At 34.6% G+C, this 10,008-nt stretch overlaps 1 long non-coding RNA gene across 1 annotated transcript in view; it reads right to left on the bottom strand.

The window, feature by feature from the left end:
• Window positions 1–1,004: 1,004 nt before the first annotated feature.
• Window positions 1,005–10,008, bottom strand: part of LOC117095604 — a 119,634-nt gene continuing 110,630 nt past the window's right edge. The window contains exon 3 of the long non-coding RNA XR_004442107.1: window positions 1,005–1,380. This is a non-coding gene — a long non-coding RNA (uncharacterized LOC117095604). The remainder of the gene's footprint in view (window positions 1,381–10,008) is intronic.

The raw sequence follows: 10,008 nt of genomic DNA, 5'->3' as shown, positions 1-10,008 counted from the left end.
GTGAGGCATGAATGTAGTATTATGAGCCTATAATTAAAACCAAATTAACTATTAAGTTAATTGTGTATGAGTTAGACCGTGCTTATTTTAATTTTTATAAAACTAGTCTAGTTAGTGGTTTCAAGGAATTGGTAACATTATAACTTTCTCATAAAACAAGTAAGATCTTGTTCACGAGGTAGAGAATACAGGAAGTTATTATCAGCCTTAAATATATACATCTGTGTCTATAGTTGGACTGGTGCTAAAATTTACAATATTTGAGTGAGTTAATATAAAACTAGACTAAATGGCACGATAATGGCATGATTACTAATACTCCACACTAATACTCCAGATGTATTACATGACATAGGCTATCTTCTTTCCTACATAAAATATATTTAAACTTACTGTTCAAAAAAGATACACTTAAAATACATGGCTACATATAACTCATCTGGTCAACAGGTTGGGCAAAAGTAAAATATTACTAAAACATGTTTTAAACCACTAGACAACAAGCAAACACACAAACGAGTAAACATAAAGCCAGCCACATACACTATTTTTTAAGATTCTAAACTCAATTGCAATAAAATGGTAAGTTGTACAATCATTAATCATTTCACATCTATAATCATTTAGCATTTCCTAATTATATCTTTATTGTGTAAAATAATACTACATACTAATTGCTTAGTGATTTTGCAGATTTTGAAATAAATGTTTTATAGCCTTTATATAGATAATGTGTTCCACGTAATTTTTAACTATTATTTATTCTTAAATTGTTCTCATAATTATTAAAAACTATAGTAAATAATCAACAATCATACATTCAGTTGCAGTAAAAATATTTCAACATATATTTATAAATGCAAATGTGAAATAAGAGGCAGCATTGGGTTTAGTTTTACCATAACTATAAGAAAGCATGTTTGGTTTCATTGTCTTATCAGGTCATGCAAAAAAGATGAAAAAACATGACCTTATTCCTCTCCTCCTGATTTCACTTCCTTTTATATGGTACAACAAATAAGAAAACATAATTTTTTTCTTTTCCTAAATAGCTTTCTAGTAAACCGTATTGCATCTATCTTAAGCGTATGGATACACAGACATATATTCAATGGGACACAAACTGTCCAATTGACCACAAGAAATTTTTCACAAAGGCAGGTCATAGTACACATTTTCAAATGAAAACCATCAATAAAATTTCAACAGCTAGACTCATAAAGAATATGAAATGAATTCTTATAGCAAAACACAGTCAAATAATGTTGTTTTTCTTTGAAAATATTACATATTAATTGCTCTTTGTTTTTTATTTTTACCTGAAATGGTTTTCTCCTATGATCACTTTCTTCACTTTTCATATCCATTTTAAGTTTTTCCCTAAAACAACCACAAAAGGAGAAATATCAGACAACTGCTGTCTAGGAGGAGCATCTGAGTGGATAGTGGGAATGAGGGTAGACGATCGAGAAGAAAACTCGATATCAAAATGGGCAAAACCTTTTAAAGTAATTTTTTTTAAAGGCTTGGAAGACTCATAGGGCCCCACCCCGGCTACTCATATGACATATAAAGTGGTTTCATAGTTTGCATTTATGCGTTCATTTTGGTTGCTGTTGTTTTCACAGTAACAGTTTTGAAAGTGAAAGGACGATGGCTGTTAAAGACGCGACTAGGTTTTGCACAATGAAGTGAAAGCTGAAAAGAGATTTGGATTTGGCATGGAGCTTAATAAGATAATTAAGAGTGTAGAGATTAATGACTGCTAAAAATAACATTTAAAATAATGTTTTTAAACTAAAGGAAGTTGAAACATGGAAACAGGTTTATCAATATTAATTAAGCCTGTGAAAGTTGGTGTACCATTAGCTGAGACAGCATGGAGGAACGAGAGCTCTTTTGTAAATAATTAGTGAACAATAATCAACAAAACGTTTTATTTGAATGTTATCAGTATATAGGGATTGTGCAATTTCCTGTAATTGTTCATAGAATAGCAAACACAAAGGCAGAATTAATCAGTTCTATATTTCTCATTGTTTGCCCTACATATTTTTAATATAATAAAAGATGATTTTAAAAGCATAACAGATTATCAAGTATATTTTTATCAAAATATTATAACATCAATTATTAGTATGCAAATTATAGTTTTCATTGGTATATGCTAAATTTTTCAAAAGCATTCTCTTTGAAAAATTATGTTTACACTTGTTTAGAAACATTTTTTATCAAAACTAAAATAGCTGGAATGCATCTGCTAATCCTTTCACAGTGAACCAGGCAAAACTGTTTTTTTAATAAAATGCTTAAATTGCTTAGCAATTTACTTCTAGAAACAGACAAAATAATTACAATGCAATGCAGTTATCTGCTGAGCCAATACATTGCTCTGAACTTAAAACAAGTTTGTATGTACTTTTTCTACTAATATACTTGATATTTCCAATGTGTTTTGCAACTGCTCTAGGACAAGTACTTCTTTTAAAATGTATTTTAAAAGAGCTTATTATTATGAAAGAAGCTTGTTTTCTACCTAGCAAATGAGAACATGCTCTTTTCATTCCTATTTTTGTTCTACTGAAATCTCTGTAAATAATCTGAACATAACTTCCCCAAAAGTAATCTTATTTATCAGTAATTTAATGCATATTCTAATATAACCCTTTTCTACTAGTTTAAAAAGTTTCTTCTTTCACATTTCAAATTATAAGTCACATTAAAGATTTACTTTTTTACTCACTAGGTCTAAACATTCACTTTTCTTAGCAAAAACTAATACTGGACACGAAAAGCACAGATATATTAATGCCTTTCCAAAACTTCTGTGTATATCGCACATAAAAACATGTATTGTCTTTTTCATAGAGATTTTTCCATCTTTACTTAAGTTTCTATTCTAATCAAAATTAGAGCAAGAGAGGAAAAGGAAAAAGTTAATAAGAGTAAAGTGGGCTATGAGTTACATCAGAGTAAATGGAAAGTTCAAGGATCCCCTTTTATATAACAGTAGCCTTTACAAGAAAAAAACAACAAAAAAAGTTATACCTGATATGAAAGGTGCGATTTCACCAAATGCAATATATTGCTAATTATGCCATATTGTTTGAAATAATAAAAGTAAAGAAGGCTCATTTGGCTATGCTGCCTTAAAAAGCTGCTTTACAAAGCCCGATGTCTCTGTAGTTATACAGCCAATGTTTGCTTTTTTTGGTTTGTTTTGGTTTGGATTTTTGTTTGTTTGCTTTTGTTTTAGTTTTTGAGCAGGAACGTCTCTTTTTTTTTTTTTTTTTTTTTTTTCAGCACTCTTGCATGTAGTAGGACACACTCAGATTTTCTCTTCAAGGGCGCCTGTAATTTCTTAGAAAAGGCCCAGGGTGCTTGTCTTCTTTTTCTTCCTTCTCGGTATTCCAGGCACAAAGCACTGCGCAGAAGCTACACCAATCCTTGCCGTCACTGGCAGCAGAATGGCAGAAGGTGGGAGAGACCAGGAATCCTTCCAGGCTGTGCTGACTTTAGAAATGAGGATTGCACACGTTTGTCTCCTGAACCAAAGGGGTGCAAAGGCAGGGTGCCAGTTTGCTACACTGCTGCAATGCAATGATCTCACGCTCACTGCTGCTGTCGTCCTGTTTGCCCAGTTCAAATGCCCGTTCATTTTAAACCAAAAAACAAAAAAGACCCAACTACTTGGATTCTTCTACAAGCAGAAAGGGTAGTAACCTAAAATAATAATAATAATAATGATAAATAAATAAAAAATAAATAAAAATCAGCAGTCAGAAAAGGCAAAAAAATAAAAAAACAAAAAGCACATACAATTTTAGAATTCACTTGTTATGCCTCAATATTCTATTATTATTTTCTTTTCTTTTTTTTTCTATTTAGAGATAAGCAGCAGAATTTATCAGGCGTGAAAGGGACAGCCTCCTGGTGGCCTGCCAAAAACCCAGAATAAAGGCGAAGTTGTGCTTCAAAGCTCAGTCGCTTGCTGAGTCTGGCTAAAGTCAAGTATTAAGATCCACCATTTTCTGAGCCATGTTAGAAAAGAAGAAAAAAGTCAGGACGGTTGCTGCTTTCCAAGTCTCCGCTGGCACCATCACAAAATCTCAGTCGTAAGGTCACATGATTCTCTGCCAAATGTAGAGTGCATTCCCATCAACCATTCTGCTGATACTGCGAAGGCAGCTATTGTCTCGTTTAGACCCAAAGTTCAGCCCACTCTTCATTGAATTAGCTGAAAAACACATCACCTTTGGGGGCTGGGAGTCATGGAAACGTCTACCTGGCAAGCTGCCCACTTTTTCTGCCCATCAACCAGAGATGGAATTGTGCTGCCTAACGCAATGATGACTTGGAATGTGAAGAGTCGTCCAAAGTGAATCTGATTCTTGCAACGCCTGTTTCGTTTGCACAGAAAACTCTGGCTTCTTGTAGTTAAGAGGGGAAAAAAAAATCTTTCCTACCAAATGTAGCAAATAAAGGTCTGAACATGCCTACTCTGCAACTTTTTTTCTCAACACACCCAAATGGTTCTCAAATGAAAAGACTGAAAGCCCTTCAAGTTTTCTGAGTTAAAGGCATCCCTTCATCTGTCTCCTTTTCCTTACAAGTGAATGAAACAAGCCCAGAACATTTGTTTTCGTCTCTCACTTTAAGATTTAAAAAAACTCTGAGTTTTCTTCTTGCTTTTTGCTACTTTCTGATTTTATCTGGCACTGATTTTGTACTACATGGTCACAACGTCTTCTAGCAACAGTGGGGATGCACTAAGCTGCAGTCTCCAACAAAGTGCCCCCCTGAGAAAGCCAGTTGTCTCTTTAGCCACCTAAAACCCTGCAACTGGGTCTATAGTAATCCTCATCAGTACCTAGCACAGCTGCTGTGCAAGTTTTTTGAGATTGACATATGTGAGAAGGGCTCTTTCTGTTTCTTCTCTGGCTACAGTTTGCCCGTGTGGCATGAAAGATGCCTTTGAAAGATGCAGGGACTGTGTCAACAGCTCTTAGGTAGTAAAACGACATGGTTCCCCCTCCCCAATGAATTTCCATTCTAGCAGGCAGTGAAAGTTCCCATGTACGAACATTTCTACACTTTCTAACCAAAGTAGAGTGAATTCAATTTTTCACAATTTCCTTAAGCAGAATTTAAAGCCAAGCAGGAAAGCAAGCATTATTAGTACTGAAACAGCATACTGAGTGGCACTAAAAAGAACCATGTCCTTTAACTTTGTTTTGAAAAATGTTGCAATAATTGGAGAATATCTAAAGCATGATTACGTTTGCAAAAAATTTAACATTATATTCAGTGCCTTCCCAAAATGATGGACTAATGTTGCCCCTTTTCCATGTATAAACACATACACTACACAATACATAACAATGACTTTCAAAGATAATCAAACTGTGACTTGTCTAATAGAAAAAAATCTGAAAAAAGATTCAGGCATCTAGGAAACATAACTAAAAATGGTTTCCAGTTGTTTTTGTGCCATGTCCTTCAGGTGACTTACTTTAGTAACGATAGGAGTGAATGTGCACGCACACATACACACACGTGAGAACCATCATGTTGTTCTTCCCATTTGTAATTCAAAATAATGCAATTCTAAATCATAAACTAAAAATTTACATATGGGCCTGAAATTAAAATTGCTTTTTTTCTAGATTGCAAAATTCTGGAGAAGTCTGCTAGTGTCCTAAGCACATGTTTAAAGAGTGCTTGGTTGGAACTTAAGCCCCATGCTTCAGCAAAACAAGAAAGTAGATGACGCATTCATTTATATAAAAATTTAAATTCCCAGTTCTCATTCACTTATTCACAGATTATTTATTAAGTCCTAGTATGTACCAGGCCTTCTGACAGGCACAGGGGAACATCAATGAAGGAAATTGATGTGACTCCCAGGTGGGAGTCATTCAGTAAGTACTTTTAAGTGAGAAAAGCTCACTACTAAACAGAGATATTGCAGGTCCTAAAAGAGACAAACTTGTCAAGAAACAAACCGATGGAAATTGGAACGTGGAAGTAAAATGGATATTAAAAAATAAATTACAGATAGAGATATTTTCTCTGTCTGAAGGTTTCCTTTTTAACACTAAATTCATGATTAGTTTTGTATAATTGTGCTGAACTTTCTGAAAGAATCTGATGTGAAAATTGTATGCGGCCTTCCCAGTTAAAAACAATTTTTAAAAAGAAACAAAGTAATGGGAGACTTTCACTACTTCTAGAAAGATGTAGTAGACATAGTTTTTTCTAACCCCCCTGCTAGGTACAATTAAAATCCTTCCTCATTACATACCAAACACATTGAAGGAGACTCTGAAAAGCTGAGAGAAGATGAAAAACTAGCTAGAGACTGAAGGACTCAAGGATTGACATGGATTTTTAATTTTTACCTTATACATCAAAACTTCGGAGCTGAAGAAGCCTGCAACCCAGAAATGCCAACTGGTTCAGACAAAAAAAACAAAGTTCCAACAAAAGGCTGTTCTCTCTAGTCAACGGAACAAGAAAGGGGCAGCCTAGAAAGACAGAAAGCAATACCATTTTGCTCTACTTGAACACCACAAAAATAATTATGGTCCCATCCCCATGTACACCCGCAAAGGCAAAGTGGCAAGCCCAGACGCTGATTCTTGCCAGGATATTCCAACACCCTCTCCTTCCCGCCCCCAGAGCAGTGTAAAAGAAGTCTGAGCAGGAATCTAGAAGTTTCATCCCTGTCGGGGGTTAGCAAGATTCCTCTCTTACCCTACATGCAGTGTCTATGTTGACTAAAATGGACAGTCTGGACTTCCACCCCAAACCCGACAATAATGAGGTATCCATCTCCCTCTCCACTGAGGTAGTATGAGAGGAGGTTTGGTGGAGATTGAGAACATTCAAAACTGTCCAGCTGTAACAAGGCTACCATGCTATCCCTTAACTTCTAAAGCACTGGTGAAGACCACAATAAGAGCAGCAACAAACTGCTCCATTTTTCCATTTTTCCTAGCCAGGAAGATATCAGTGGAGGTCAGTTTGGTAGCAGAAACCAATGGAGGTTCATTGAAGAGCAGGAGCTACTTCTATCCATATCTGGCAGTAACAAGGCAGCATGCCCCCTTTTCCCGGCTGCAGTGGTGTAAGAAGAAGCCAGATAAAACACAAGGTTTAAATAAGAACCAGAGCCTCATACATAATACCTAAGATGTCCAGGTTTCAACTGAAAATCATTTGTCACACAAAGCAAAAAGAAGATCTCAAACTGAATTTTTACAAGACTATTCATACATGCGAATATTGAGATGACAGAGATGTTAGAATTATCTGACAAAGATTTTAAAGCAGCTGTCATGAAAATGCTCCAAGGGGCAATTATAAACATGGTTGAAACAAATACAAAAGGTAAAAGTTTTGACAAAGAAACAGAAGATACAAAGAATAATCAGATAAAAATTTTAGAACTGAAAAATAAAACAACTGAAATTATCAAAAACTAAAAGGATGTACTTGACAGCAGAGTGGAGAAGGCAGAAGAAAGAATCAGTGAACTGGAAGGAAGAATAATAGAAATAATCTGAACAACAGAAATAAACTAAAAAACAAAGACTTAGGCAACTGTGAAACTATAACAAAAAATAAAACATTTGTATCTGTGTCACTAGAATCCCAGAAAGAGAGGAGAAAAAGGGCAATGCTTCAAATATCCTCAAAGAAAGAGTGGCTGTAGTGGCTGGAAACTTCCAAAATATAGCAAAAAGGACACAGATTCAAGAAGCTGAACAAACCACAAACAGAAAAAAAAACAAAGAAATTTATACCAAAGCATATCATGGTCAAACTTACAAACACTTAAAGAAAAAATCTTGAAAAGAGCAGGAAAAAAAAACACAGTCTTACCTATAGAGGAAAAATGGTTCAGACAGTGTGTTTTCCATCAGAAACCATAAAGACCAAAAGGAAAGGACATGACCGTTTCACTAGCTGAAAGAAAAGAACTATCAACCTAGAGTTTGATATCCATAGAAAATATCCTTTAGAAATGAAGGGGAGAGGAAAACACTGTTAGATAAAGAAAACTAGAATAATTTGCAATTAGCAGGCCTAACCTGACAGAACGGCTAAGGAAGTTGTCTAAACAGAATGGGAAAGACAGAAGAGGGAATCTTGGAAGTTTAGAAAGGAAGAAAGAATTTAGTACATACAAATATGGATAAATAGAATAGACTTTCCTTTTCTGGAGTTTTCCAAATTATGTTTGATTGTGGAAACAGAAATAGAACACTGGTATATTTCTAAACGCACGTGGAGGAAATATCTAAGACAATTATATTATAAGAGTGAAGGTACAAAAGTAGGTAAGATTTTTTAACTGCTTTGAATGGTAAAATGGGGATACCAGTAGACTGTGATAAGTTATGTATATGTAACATAATACATAAAGCAACCACTAAAAAATTACATAACGAAATTTAGTAAAAAAAAACTCTAGATATGTCAAAATTCTAAAAATGTTAAAATTTGTTCAAGTAACCCACAAAAAGGCAGGAGAAAAAAACACAGAGAAATAAAAAACAGAAGGAACAAACAGAAAAGAAATATTTAAATGACAGGCTTAAGTCATATAAATAAATTATTGAAATAAATGTGAATTGTTTGAATATACCAATGAAATGGCAAAGATTTGCATAGTGGATTTAAAACCCATGGCCCAATTATATGCTGTCTACAATGAAAATTTAAATATAACAATATAAACAGGTTGAAAGTAAAATGATTAAAGTAAGTATATTAGTTAAACATTAGAAAAGAAAACAGGAGTGTCTTTAATAATAACAAATAAAATAGACTTCCAAGGACAGAAAATTACCAGAGACAAAGGTAGACATTACACAATGATAAAAGAAACAATCCAACAAGAAGACACAGCATCTTTGAATGTGTATGCACCAAAACAAAGCTGCAGAATATGTAGAGTATGAAACAGAAAAGAGAAACCAACAAGTTCACATTTATTTATTTTTATTTTTATTTTTATTTTTCTGAGATGGAGTCTCACTGTCACCCAGGCTGGAGCGCAGTAGTGCAGTCTTGGCTCACTGCAACCTCCACTTCCCAGGTTCAAGCAATACTCCTGCCTCAGCCTCCTGAGTAGCTGGGATTACAGGTGCACATCATCACACCTGGTTAATTTTTGTATTTTTGGTAGAAACGGGGTTTCACCATGTTGATCAGGCTTGTCTCAAACTCCTGACCTCATGATCCCCCTGCCTCGGCCTCCCAAAGTGCTGGGATTACAGGCGTGAGCCACCGTGACCGGACGACAAGTACACATTTATAATCGTATACTTTGACACACATCTTCCAATAAAGGACAGAACAATTAAACAGACAATTATCAAGAATACAGAATCCAACAAATCATTCATCAACAGAATCTAGTTGATATTTATTAACCATACCACCCAACCACAGAAGAATCCACATTTTCAAGTGCCCACAAACATATTCCAAGATAGGTCACATTTTATAGCACGTAAAGCACATCTCAACAAATTAAAGATAACTGAAATCATACAGAAGGTGTTTTTGGACCACAATATAATCAAAATAGTAATCAATAACAGAAAGATAACAGGAAAATCTCCAAACACTTGGAAACTAATTAACATTCTCCTAAATAATTAAGGAGTCAAAGAGGAAGTCTCAATTGAAAGAAAAATAAATTGGAGTGAATGAAAATGAAAATACAACATATGAAAATGTGTGGAACACAGCTACAGTAGTGCTTATAGTGAAAGTCATAGCAATAAATGCGTCAGCTAGAAAAGAGGAAAGGCCTCAAAACTATACTCAAAGGTCTAATGTCAAAAAACAAGAGAAAGAAGAGCAAAATCAACCTAAAGCAGAAGAGAAAGAAAATAAGAGCACAAGTACACAAAAAAGAAAACAGAAGAACAGGGAAAAATCAACAAAAAAATGTGTATTTGAAAAGATTAATAAAATTGTCACCCCCTCAGC

The sequence above is a fragment of the Trachypithecus francoisi genome, unplaced genomic scaffold (assembly GCF_009764315.1).
Source record: "Trachypithecus francoisi isolate TF-2019V2 unplaced genomic scaffold, Tfra_2.0 Lachesis_group14, whole genome shotgun sequence".
NCBI lineage: Eukaryota > Metazoa > Chordata > Mammalia > Primates > Cercopithecidae > Trachypithecus > Trachypithecus francoisi.
Note: the sequence above shows the minus strand (reverse complement) of the source record. Positions and strands in the feature narration are given on the sequence as shown.